Below are 12,809 nucleotides of genomic sequence, written 5' to 3'. Positions count from 1 at the left end.
TGCCCCCCAGTGGTAAAATACAGAAGTGCCTGTTACAGGGCTAGTTCTTGGTTGACCAATATATAACAACAAAAAAGGGTAGTTTCTGCACCGCTAAGAAACAACAAGTTAGTGTGTGATGTCCTGCTGTTCAATAAAGGCATCTATCCACGTCCTCCTGTCCTGATCCTTTTAAGAGCCTAATCCAGAATATCACAACTGGCGACGAGGATTCTAAAGATTTCCACAGCGTGACAGAGGCTGTAGAAGGGCTGTGTTCACATGTAAAGGAAAAGACAAACCAAGGCGTTTTCTTCACAGCTGCAGCGAAACAGCTTTTGGTGAGCTAACATGGCGATGCATGTGGGTCGTGTTGAAGAGTATAATGAATCGAAGGAAGATTTTGAGTCATATTTGGAGCGGTTGGAGCAATGGATGTTGGCAAATGATGTTTCCGATGAGAAGAAAGTGTGCACGTTTCTCTCTGTGATCGGAGCAGATACATACAGGCTGCTAAAGAATCTGGTGTCTCCGAGGGTACCGAGTACCATGGGATATGCAGCGCTGACTGGGGCGTTAAGTGTGCATTATAAGCCGACTCCAGTGGTGATAGCTGAGCGTTTTCGTTTTCAGAAACGTAACCAGAAAGAAGGGGAGGCAGTTTCTGACTATGTTGTCGCCCTGAGGCAGTTGTCAGCCACATGTGATTTTGGACAATATTTGGATGAGGCCCTGAGGGATCGTTTTGTTAGTGGGCTGCGTTCTGATGCTGTGCAGCGCAAGCTACTATCGGAAAAGGATCTTACATTTCCACGTGCATGTGAGATTGCCGTATCCATGGAACTCGCTTCGAAAAATACGATGGAGTTCTCAGGACGCCAGGACCCTCACCACGTAAATGCCTTGACAAATGCTCCACATTTTTTCAACAAAGGATGGAAAGGACAGAACAGGCAAGAGGGCAATAACAAGCCAAAGAACTGGAAGGGACCTAAAAAAGACACAGGAATGAAGCAACCATGTTATCGTTGTGGTGGAAAGCATTCAGCACGTGAGTGCAAATTTAAGAGTGAAAAGTGTCATGTTTGTGCAAAAATAGGACACATTGCACGTGCTTGCAGGAATAAAAAATTCAGTCAGCAAACTCAGTATTTGGAAACTGAGGATGAATGCTCAAGTAGGAATGATGAAGCTGAACTTTTTGGAGTTTATTCAATGTACTCCATCACCTCCAGTGAGAAGGGATACACAGTGGATGTTGCGCTTGGGAGCAAGAACACCACCATGCTGCTGGATACAGGATCAGCAGTGTCGGTAGTATCAGACAAGTATTATCAGATGCATCTCACTCATTTCCGTATAAAACCAGCCAGTGGGCTAAAGCTCAAGTCCTACTCAGGCCAACACATTGCTGTGCGTGGATATATTATGTTACCAGTACAGTATGGGACTCAAAACATCACCCTACCACTGATCGTTGTTCAGGGAGACAGACCAGCTCTGATTGGACGAAACTGGTTAAAGAAACTACAGCTGAACTGGAAACAGATTTTCACAGTACACAAGGTACTGGTGCAGAAAGAAGCAAAGCCAGGAGTACTAGAAGTGATTCAGCGCCATCAGGCAGTGTTTTCGGATGACCAAGGCTGCATAAAGGGATTTAAAGCTAGAATCCACACTAAACCAAACACCACACCAATTTTCTGTAAAGCTCGCCCAGTTCCTTATGCACTAAAAGAAGCTGTGGAAAAGGAGCTGGACAGATTGGAAAAGGTGAAGGTTATTTCAAAGGTTGAGAAAAGTGAGTGGGCATCCCCTATTGTTACTGTGCCAAAGGCAGACAAAACAATTAGGATATGTGGTGACTACAAAGTCAGTGTCAACCAGTGTGTTGAAGAGGAAAGATATCCACTTCCAAATACTGAAGATTTGTTTGCCACTTTAGCTGGAGGAACATCCTTCAGTAAACTTGACCTTTCTCATGCCTATCAGCAGCTACAGTTAGATGAAGAATCAGAGAAGTATCTGGTCATCAACACACACAAAGGTCTCTATAAGTACAATCGCCTCAGCTATGGTGTTTCCAGTGCTCCGGCTCTTTTCCAGTCTGTGATGGATCAAATCCTTCAGGGGATGGAGCATGTGACCTGCTTTTTGGATGACATCCTCATCACTGCTTCATCTGAAAGGGATCATTTGAAGAGGTTGGAGGAAGTACTCACACGTCTGGAGAAGCATGGTGTCAGAGTGAAGCTTTCCAAGTGCCACTTTCTTCAGAGCAGTGTGGAGTACCTGGGACATCGTATTGACAGGGATGGTCTGCATCCTTTAGAGGAAAAGGTAGCAGCCATAGCAAATGCACCAGAACCAACAAACGTCACTGAACTGAAGTCTTTTCTTGGTCTTCTAAATTACTACAGTCGATTTTTGGAAAATCCATCCACCATTCTTCAGCCTTTGCATAACCTGTTGAGAAAAGATGCTAAATGGATTTGGACCATGGAATGTGCAAAAGCATTCAGGGATGCAAAAAGTCTACTGCTGCAGAACAAAGTGTTGGTGCACTACAGCACAAATCTGCCATTGAAGTTAGCCTGTGATGCATCACCTTATGGATTGGGCGCAGTCATCTCTCATGTCATGGAAAATGGAGAGGAAAGGCCTGTGGCTTTCGCATCAAGAACATTAACTGAAGCTGAGCGAAAGTATGCCCAGATAGAAAAAGAGGCCCTTGCCATAATTTTTGGAGTAAAGAAATTCCATAAATATCTGTATGGAAGGAAATTCACCCTCATAACAGATCATAAGCCACTGCTGGCTATACTAGGGCCAAAGTCAGCTGTCCCAACACTCGCTGCACTAAGAATGCAACGCTGGGCTCTTATTCTAATGGCATACAACTATGACATTGAATATAGAAGATCAGCTGAACATGCTAATGCAGATGCATTGTCACGTCTACCTCGGAATACGCCAGAAAACATTGCCGAGGAGGGAAGTATCTTCTATTTCTCACATGTGGAAGAGCTACCAATAGTAGCTAAAGACATTGAGAGAGCAACCATGAAGGATCCAATCCTCAGCAAGGTCTGGAGCTACACCATGAATGGGTGGCCGAGTTATATGCAAGACGAATCACTTAAGCCTTACTTTACACGCAGGCACGAGCTGTCAGCAGAACAAGGATGTGTTCTTTGGGGACAACGGGTCATCATTCCACCGGTTTACCAACAGAAAGTGCTGGAAGACCTGCATCATGAACATCCAGGTATCTGTCGTATGAAAGCACTCGCTCGCAGTTACCTGTGGTGGCCAGGCTGTGATGGTGATATACAAGAACTGGTTCAAAGCTGCTCAGTCTGTCAGGCTGTACAGAAGTCACCACCCGTTGCACCACTCCATCCGTGGAAGTGGCCTGAGAGAGTTTGGCAACGGATTCACATTGATTTCGCTGAAAAAGGCAAGCAGTACTTTTTAGTTGTCATTGACAGTCATTCAAAATGGTTGGAAGTGTTCCCTATGCCATCCATTACCTCACACAACACCATTGAGGTTTTGAGAGGTTTATTTGCTTCATATGGACTTCCAGAAGAGCTTGTTTCAGACAATGGACCTCAACTTGTGTCAAAGGAATTCAATCAGTTTCTGGAGTTAAATGGGATCAGACACACAGCTGTTCCTGCCTATCATCCTGCATCAAACGGGGCAGCAGAGAGGTCAGTACAAATCCTGAAACGATCCCTGATGAAAAATGTGCTGGAAGCAGATGGTAAGGCCACATTGCCACTCAGTCATCGTTTGGCAAACTTCCTTATCATGTATCGCAGTACACCGCACACTGTGACGGGTCGTACACCAGCAGAGTTGTTCCTGAAACGTCAGATCCGGACTCGCTTCAGCCTGCTGAAACCTGAACTAAGCAGACACATTGTCTGTCTGAGCAGAAGCGACACCATGATTACAAAACCCAACCTGTTCGTGTTTTTTCGGAGGGAGACGCTGTGCGTATCCGAAACTTCAGGGGGGGGGGAAACAAAATGGACTCAGGGAACAGTTCTGAAGAAAATGGGAAGTGTTACTTACCTGATACAAGAGGGACAGAGAACACGCACAATACATGTGGATCACCTGTTACCATGGAGACAGACTGTGGAGAAACCCCCAGTTATATTTTCACCGGTTTCAGAGGGACGGCCGGAAGTGAGTATGGACAGTGTTGTTCCAGAGATACCACCAAGTCCACCTGTGATTTTAACATCACACTCCTTACCTCCTGAACCACCTAAACAGACAACCGATGAACCACCAGTATCCAACCCAGAAACCACCCAAAGCCCATCTGTGGAACGCAGATACCCAGAGAGACGCAGAGTTCCCCCAAAGAGACTGAATCTTTGAAAATGTAGAGTTATGTTTTAGTTATTTACTGCCAGTTATTTTAGAAGTGAAGAGTTAATAATGGAAGTAATGGCTACATTTGTTCATTGTTCGTAAGGGCCACAGAATATTTCTTTTTGGTGGGGGCAGTGAAATACATTCTTTAAAGGGTTGCTTATTTCAATTACAAATGTAAAAGGGGAGGAATGTAATAGAGTGGATTGTTGCCCCCCAGTGGTAAAATACAGAAGTGCCTGTTACAGGGCTAGTTCTTGGTTGACCAATATATAACAACAAAAAAGGGTAGTTTCTGCACCGCTAAGAAACAACAAGTTAGTGTGTGATGTCCTGCTGTTCAATAAAGGCATCTATCCACGTCCTCCTGTCCTGATCCTTTTAAGAGCCTAATCCAGAATATCACAGTTACTTAGCCTCCAAGCAAGTGTAGCACTTGCGTTAGTGGCCAGAGTAGAAGCAGTGTCACTCACTTCGGTAGAGGCAGTAAAGCAGCAGTTTCCAAAACTATTCAGCAGGTTAGGCCGAATGGAGGGGGAATACAAAACTGAGCTTAAAGCATATGCTTAGCCATTTGCCCTGTCAACCCCAAGAAGGGTCCAGCTTCCCCTGTTGCCCAAAGTCAAAAGAGAGCTTCCTCGTATGGAAGACTTAGGGGTAATCTCCAGAGTAGAGCAGCCTACTGACTGGTGTGCAGGAATAGTTCCAGTACCTAAACCAAACAAAGATGAAGTGCGTGTGTGCGTGGACTTGACCAAACTGAAATATTCTGTGAAAAGAGAAAGACACATGTTGCCATCAGTTGAGTACACCCTAGGACAGCTAGAAGGCGCAAAGTTGTTCTCAAAACTCGAGGCTAACTCAGGATTTTGGCAAATACCTTTGTCCAAGCATTCAGCTCTCCTCACAACCTTTATCACACCATTCGGAAGGTACTGTTTCATTAGACTCTGTTTCGGCATATCCTCAGCACCTGAGCATTTTCAAAAACGAATGCCTCAGCTTTTGGAGGGGCTGGATGGAGTTGTCTGCCAAATGGATGACATTCTGGTTTATGCTGACACAGGCCCAGCACGACAAGAGACTGGTCGCAGTCCTTGAACAGGTCACAAAAGCTGGGGTGACATTGAAAAGTGAGAAATGTGAGTTTGCAAAGACCTCAATCAAGTTCCTCGGACAGATCATTGACACTACAGGAGTCAAAGCAGACCCAGAAAAAGTGAAAGCGGTCAGCAACATGGACGCACCCACCGATGTGGGTGGAGTGAGATGATTCCTGGGAATGGTTAACCATCTAGAAAAGTACCTTCCCCACTTAGCAGAGAAAACACAGCCATTGAGAGAACTACTCAGTACCAAAAACATGTGGTGTTGGAGTGAGGCTCAACAAACTGCGTTTGACAACATTAAGTCAGAACTGAGTAAACCACCGAACTTGGCACTCTACAACCCCAAAGCACAAACAACAGTATCAGCTGATGCATCCTCCTATGGACTAGGAGCGGTGCTACTTTAGGAACAAGAGGATGACACAACCAAGCCAGTGGCCTTCGCTTCAAGAGCATTAACCCCCACAGAACAAAGGTATGCTCAAATAGAGAAGGAAGCACTAGCCATAACCTGGGCATGCGAGCGAGTCTCTGATTTTCTTATAGGCATTGAGTTCCATGTTGAGACAGATCACAAGCCGTTAGTACCACTTTTGGGCTCCAAGAACTTAGACGAACTGCCACCACGAATACAAAGACTGAGAATGAGATTAATGAGGTACTCTTTCACCATCTCACATGTCCCGGGCAAACACATAGCAACTGCAGACGTGCTGTCCAGAGCACCAGAAAGGATGGTTTGTGACGAGACATTAAGAGACGAAATAGACCTGTATGCACATCAGGTGATTTCAGGTCTTCCTGCAACAGAGGAGAGACTACAACAAATAAGAGAGCAGCAAGACAAAGACGAAACACTAAAACAAATCAAACTCTACTGCAAGAACGGCTGGCCGGGCAAACTCAAGATACCAGGTCCATGTTTCCCATACCACCAGCATGCAGGAGACCTGACTGCTGAAAATGAACTTCTCCTAAAAGGTATGCATATAGTTATTCCAAAGATATTAGAAAAAGATGTTTTGACATGACTGCACACAGGTCACCAGGGCATTGTAAAGTCCAGGGAACGAGGCAAGTAGTCGGTATGGTGGCCAGGACTGAACTCTCAACTACAACAGCTGGTAGCAGAATGTGAGACATGTGCAAAGGTGAGACCGCAACCCAGGGAAACACTCATGCCAACTGAGTTTCCTACATGGCCGTGGGAGTTAGTTGGTGCTGATCATTTTGAGTGCAGTAACAGCCAGTATTTGGTTGCAGTGGACTATTTCTCACGATACATAGAAATAGCTAAGCTGTCCTCTACCACATCAGCAGCAGTGATTGACCACTTAAAGTCCATATTCACACGCCACGGCATACCAACAGAGTTAAGGTCAGATAATGGCCCACAATTCTCCTCAGAACACTTCCAAAAGTTTGCTTCAGAGTGGGGCTTTGCCCACACCACTTCCAGTCCGAGATTCCCTCAGAGCAATGGTGAGGCTGAAAGAGCAGTGAGAACAGTAAAGAGCCTTCTACAGAAAGAAGGAGACCCATATCTCGCTCTCATGGCATATCGCGCCACACCACTTGCCAATGGACATAGCCCTGCAGAGCTTCTCATGGGGAGAAGTTCCCGTAGTTCCATCCTGCCTCAACCCAGGCTGCACAAACATCACTAAACTGAGAGAGAGAGAAGAAAAGGAGAGAGAAAAACAGTGGAAATGGTTCAACAACAGACACAGAGCACAAGACCTCACTGGACTACACCCAGGAGATCAAGTTTGGATCACGGACATGAAAACAAATGGGACTATATCAAGCAGAGCAGATACACCACGTTCTTACCTTGTGGAGACCCCGAGGGGGCTTCTACGTCGAAACAGGAGCCATCTCATCACACTAAAAGGGACCAAGACTGAACCAACTGAACAACCAGAGAACCAGAGAACAGCAGCAGCCCTGTTTCGAACCAGGTTCAGCAGTCTCTTATACCACCAAGTAACCAGACTACTGAAAGAAGATATCCTACAAGAGACAGAAACCCACCGAGGTACCTTAAGGACTTTGATTTAGGTAGAAGGTACTCACGAGCACCTGAGTGACCAGCCCGGGGCAGAATAATCCCCTCACTCAGTTGAAGGACTGGGTTGTCTACCCCACCTTCATAGTTAGAATAAGTTCACACAGTTAAATAAATAATAGTTATAAATAAAAGCAATAAAAGTTTGTTATAGATTTGAGTTAATGTAACAGCCTTGGAGTATCCAGCTATAAGTTAAGTTGCAGTAATTTCAGTATTGACATAAAAGTGGATTATTACAGAAAATATTATAGTTTATAATGTACTCAGAAGGGGGGATGTTATGGTAAGGACTAATTCAATGGTTCATGCAGCACCCTCTGGTGGTTGTGTCGTGTGTGTTTGTTGTTGCAGTTTGGCAATAAACGAAGTCGCCACGTTAAGACAGAGCTGTCTCAGTCTCGTTAATGTTGCTGCTATCATAAACCAGGGATCTACCAAAACACCAGGGATCGTGCTTATATGGTTTTGTTTTATTCAAAAACAGGTTAGTTTAGCGATCGTGTAACTGTGTCCTTGACCTTTTTACCGGCTTGAGGAGTTGGTTCCCTGGTGCCGATATTTGGGATGGTTCAAACGCAGAGTCTCCAAAGGCAAACAAAAGGTTATTTTACACGTTATTTCTTAAATAGTATAAATGGGATGGGATGATGTTCGATAAAAGTAATAAACAATAAATGTAAATCTGTTTTTTTAACTTTTCAGACTCATTTACCCACTCCAGTGACATCGATAAAAAAAGATCATGGCTTTAAAGAGATTATGAACAAAATGCATTACATTTTGTTTTTTGCTACATTAACAACTTTTCCAACTCTGATTCTCTGCAGGACCAACACGGACACCAGTTTAGACTGAAATCCAGTTCCGACGGCATACGCAACATGTTCAAGCTTGCACGGAGGCATCTTTCTTTCAGCTTAACGAGTGAACCGTCAGCTCGTTCAAACACACGTTAAAGTCCGTTTGGCTCGACACCACCGAACAGAGACAGCAATATAACATAGCTAACATTAACAGTGCAGTGAATCCTGCTTGTGCCGTGATATTCAGGACTGCAAACCGAGCAGCATCACTGACTTTCAGCTTGTTGTGTTTGTGGATATATGACTGACTTTAATTATCCATAAAATCATCACATTCTGTGTAAGATTAAGGTCGACTATTGAACAGTGAATATTTTAAAGGCTTTAAAACCAAGTCAGTACAAACATCACTAATGTCACATAACTCTGCCGACATGTGGCCAACAGTAATGCTTTAATGTTCTTCATTATTAAACATTTGCAAATAAATAAGTGACATAATATTCAGTAAGGCGAGTTTATTTATATAGCACAATTCAACAATAAGGTCATTCAAAGTGCTTTACAGAGACATTAAAAAACAACAATAAAAAGCACGATTTAAAATTGATTAAAAAGAATTTAAGCTTAAAAGTGTGGATTTGGTGCTTTATTTAAATGCAGCTGAGAACAGGTGAGTCTTCAACCTGGATTTAAATAAACTGAGTGTTTCAGCTGATCTGAGGTTTCTGGGAGTTTGTTCCAGATATATGGAGCATAAAAGCTGAATGCAGCTTCTCCGTGTCTGGTTCTGACTCTGGGAACTGATAAAAAAAAACGGATTCAGGTGACCTGAGGGATCTGGAAGGTTCATACTGGGTCAGGAGGTCACTGATGTATCTTGGTCCTAAACCATTCAGAGCTTTATAGACCAGCATCAGAACTTCAAAGTCTATCCTCTGACGGACAGGCAGCCAGAGTAAAGACCTCAGAGCTGGACTGGTGTGGTCCACTTGTTTGGTCTTAGTGAGGACTCGAGCAGCAGAGTTCTGAATGAGCTGCAGTTGTCTGACTGATTTTTTAGGTAGACCTGTAAAGATGCTGTTACAGTAATCAAGCCTACTAAAGATGAATGCATGGACTAGTTTTTCCAGGTCCTGTTGAGACATCATAACAGTACTTACTTTTAAACGTTTACTCTTTGGCCGCTCCGCTTCCAACGTTTTTTTCGGCAAAATTATCCACACCCACCGCCGCGCTATGCAATCTGGGATGTGTTGGGCCACGAAGTCTACACGACACATCTTTAGAATTCAGGGAAATGAAGGACACATTTGAGGGCCGCATTTCGAGCAGGCTTCGAATTGGAACAGCCTTTGTCACGTTGCTGTGACGTAATCGGCCTTAAAACGTGGCCTTTAAGGCTGCAGACCCTGAATTGGGATACAGCCCAGGAGTGACATGTTTAGCCACATGTTCTCCTTAAGTTGCTGGCTGTCTGAGTGGTGTCCAAGAAACGATGTGGGCTTCATAGATGATTGGCAAATCTTCTGGAGGAAACCTGGTCTTGTTAGGAGAGACGGCATCCATCCCACTTTGGATGGAGCAGCTCTCATTTCTAGAAATATGGACACATTTATTAAACCCCCTAAAATATGACTATCCAGAGCTGGGACCAGGAAGCAGAGTTGCAGTCTTACACGCCTCTCTGCAGCTTCTCTCCTCCTGAAACGACAGCTTCAACACATAATCTGTTATTAGACTATTAAATATTTCACTTTAATGTTGCAACTACACAGTCACTTCTGTCTTTAAACAAAATAATATTTTCCAATTACAGAAATCATGAAATCCAAACTAAAGTGTTACTGTTGCTATATGCATTTACTATAAATAATCGATGATGGTGCTGACATGAAGGAAGAGAAAGTTACAGGTTGCATCCTTTGAGTTTGTCTCCGTGCCTTTGGGCGATTTTTATGACAGATGTTTCTGTTCAATTCTGAAATCCATTTTTCAAACACAAACACTATTTTAAAGCTTTTAAAGATATTAATGATAATTATAATAACAGTAATAAAAACAAAAGCTCTCAGATCCATCAAACCAAGCAGCAGAGAGAACAACAAGTGAAGATAAAACTTTAACCTTGTAGACTTCATTATGTTCCAGCTGCTCTACAGACGCTGTGACCTCGAACTTAAGCAGGTCGTAAAGTATGTGCAGCTCAATAACTTCATAATTACACCCTGTGGTATTTAGGCAGCAGAACAACTAAGAATAACAACTACAAATAATGTTTTTAGGTTTCTGTTGTACTGCAAGGTTCTGTACAAGAGAAACAAACCAAGAGCAAATATTACATCTTATTTACACCCGAGCACGAAGAGCCTTCAAAATTTCCATCCATCCATTCGCTTATCCTTTTCAGGGTCGCGGGGGGCGCTGGAGCCTATCCCAGCTGTCATAGGGCGAAAGGCGGGGTACACCCTGGACAGGTCGCCAGTCTGTCGCAGGGCTAACACACAGGGACAGACAACCATTCACACTCACTCCTAGTGACAATTTGGATTAATCAATTAACCTATCCCCACAAGCTGCATGTCTTTGGACGGTGGGAGGAAGCCGGAGTACCCGGAGAGAACCCACGCAAACACAGGGAGAACATGCAAACTCCACACAGAAAGACCCCAGCCTGATGGTGGAATTAAACTCAGGACCTTTTTGCTGTGCGGCAACAGTGCTAACCACCGTGCCACCGTGCTGCCCGGCCTTCAAAATTTATCAAATTGAATCATCTTTGTTTAGATGCAAGAAGAATCATATAGAAATGAAAAAGTATAAATATAAATCCAGAGCAAAGATATCTTCTAAATCAGCGTTGCACATGTGCAGCTGCTGGGATTCACTTAAGCATTCGGCTCGTCGCTGTTGCAGATTTTTCTCTCGCTGTTCTGGCTCACAGCGCTGCAAGCACAAAAATAAATATCCCCAAAGGTGTGAAAGAGAGCTAATTAGTAAGAGTATTGTTACTCTCCCCAGGAGTAGTCCAGCAGTAGAAATCAGTCCAATAACAAGGTGTGTAACATCTAGCAGGGTGACAGAAAAACCCAGGGTAACTTCCAAGGACCTCAACGTCTCTCTCACATTGCGTTTTTTAAACATGTTTCCATTTGTCACTTCAGTCTTTACTCTGAAATACAGGAAGAGAAATCATGGCTGAAACAACTTCTCATGAAACCAGGGGTGTGGTCCAACAGTCAGTTTTGGTGAGGAAGGTTCCTAACTGAGAGAAGTGACCCAGAAGTATCTGTGTAGCAGCCACAATGAATCAAGATCATGAGCTTTATTAACTGATCAAAGTCTCTTCTTTCATCTTCTGTATTATTCAGTTTGCATTGGTAATGCCCATTATTGTAATGCTTTGTTAAGATGAGCAAAACTTTCTTTTACTTTGGGTTAGCTGGGATAAGTGATGGATGGAGGGAATTCTACTTCAGTCACAGAAATCCTAAACAGGAAGGAGGAGCAGAGTTACAGTGGATCACTATCCAGCAGGGAAACAAGATTTATTTCAATTTCTTGGCCATGAGTGAGATTTACTAAGTGGGCAAATTAGAGAGATGATACCGTTCCAGAGTGATCTATTAATAGTGCACCAATTTACATTCAGAGATGCATGCAGCCAGTTCATTTCAGTATTAAACGGCTTTCTACCAACAGCAGCACAAAAACAGCAGATTTGATCATGGAGACACTGAATCTGCTAAACTAATTAAAACATTGTAAGTTCAGGGCCCTATTTCAGGAAGCCGGTTTAGAGCAAACTCTGAGTAAGTATACCCTGAGTTAACAAAAACTCTGGGTTTTCGGTTTCACAAAGCGAGTTTAGATTAATCCTGAGTGAGTTACTATGACGACACACTTCGTGAAGCTAACCTGCCCCCTAGCAGGTTTACTTCAACTAACCCTGACCTTCTCCGCCTCTTTGTCGGAAACCTGACTGTAGGAAGTGTCAGACATGGCGTGCTCCTTCCTTGAAGAGCCAGTAGATGTTGAAGCCCAAATTCTCCGCAGAGCTCTCCGCCGGGAGAGAGTGATTAGAGCGCGTTTGGACATTTTATCATTTCCTGATGATTTTCTGTGTGAACGTTACCGTTTTTCAGCACAATCTATAATTTATTTGAATAACATCCTCAGGCTTAATATTGCTCATGTGACACATCGCGGACATCCTCTCAGTTCTGTAATATTATTTGTATTGCACTTTGGTTTTTTGCAAACGGGAGCTTTCTGTATAATATTGGTGATGCTGAGCACGTTTCCAAGGCTACCGTCTGTCGCGCAGTCAGGAATGTTACAGTTGCACTGAAACGTCTCCTGCACTCGTTTGTGGTGTTCCCCGGTCATAGACCCACAAGATTTATCAAAGAGGGATTCCACAAAATTGCAGGTATCAGGATGAACAAAACTTAA

At 43.7% G+C, this 12,809-nt stretch overlaps 1 protein-coding gene across 1 annotated transcript in view; it reads left to right on the top strand.

Moving 5' to 3' along the window:
• Window positions 1–12,809, top strand: part of LOC147322323 (uncharacterized) — a 333,216-nt gene that overhangs the window by 209,478 nt on the left and 110,929 nt on the right. The gene's annotated exons all lie outside the window — the stretch shown is intronic.

Source organism: Aulonocara sp. 'chitande type north' Nkhata Bay, linkage group LG9 (assembly GCF_057382095.1).
Source record: "Aulonocara sp. 'chitande type north' Nkhata Bay isolate Kocher_YH1m ecotype deep benthic linkage group LG9, A_spYH_male_GT1.1, whole genome shotgun sequence".
Taxonomy (NCBI): domain Eukaryota; kingdom Metazoa; phylum Chordata; class Actinopteri; order Cichliformes; family Cichlidae; genus Aulonocara; species Aulonocara sp. 'chitande type north' Nkhata Bay.
This window is presented reverse-complemented; position numbering and strand designations above follow the sequence as displayed.